The sequence below is a fragment of the Austrofundulus limnaeus genome, unplaced genomic scaffold (assembly GCF_001266775.1).
Source record: "Austrofundulus limnaeus strain Quisiro unplaced genomic scaffold, Austrofundulus_limnaeus-1.0 Scaffold13200, whole genome shotgun sequence".
Taxonomy (NCBI): domain Eukaryota; kingdom Metazoa; phylum Chordata; class Actinopteri; order Cyprinodontiformes; family Rivulidae; genus Austrofundulus; species Austrofundulus limnaeus.
The window spans coordinates 1-455 of record NW_013965602.1 but is presented as its reverse complement, the minus strand read 5'-3'; the positions used below and the strand labels follow the sequence as shown (position 1 = coordinate 455).

At 62.9% G+C, this 455-nt stretch overlaps 1 pseudogene; it reads right to left on the bottom strand.

Moving 5' to 3' along the window:
- LOC106512779 (egl nine homolog 3 pseudogene) lies at positions 1 to 436 on the bottom strand (annotated as a pseudogene).
- Positions 437 to 455: the final 19 nt, after the last annotated feature.

Below are 455 nucleotides of genomic sequence, written 5' to 3'. Positions count from 1 at the left end.
GCAGGAAGCTGATGGCCTCGCAGCCCCCCTCCGAGCCGCCCACCCAGGCCGTCTTGTCCCCGCGGATGTTCCTGCGGCTGATGCCCGGGACGGAGCCCGCCAGCCGGCCGTCCTGCAGCTCCCCGGCCCGGTGCATCTCCGTCACCTGGTCCAGCACCGCGGTCCCGGCCAGGTCCCCGAGGAACCCGTCCACGTAGCAGAAGCCGTGGGTCAGCAGGGCCGGGACGAACCGGTCCAGAGCCAGCCGCTCCAGCTCCGTGTAGGAAACGTGTTCTACAAAGGGCATGTTGGTTTTTAACGCTCCTGTCGGTTCTGGGTTCGGAAAAGTTCTGGAGAACTGACAGTTTTCTGCAGCGGTCCGGTTCTCGTGGACCCGCAGAGTTCGAGGAGAACCCACTGAGAGGAACCAGAACTCAGTGTTCCTCAGGATCCGGGTTTTAAACTCACTTTATAAA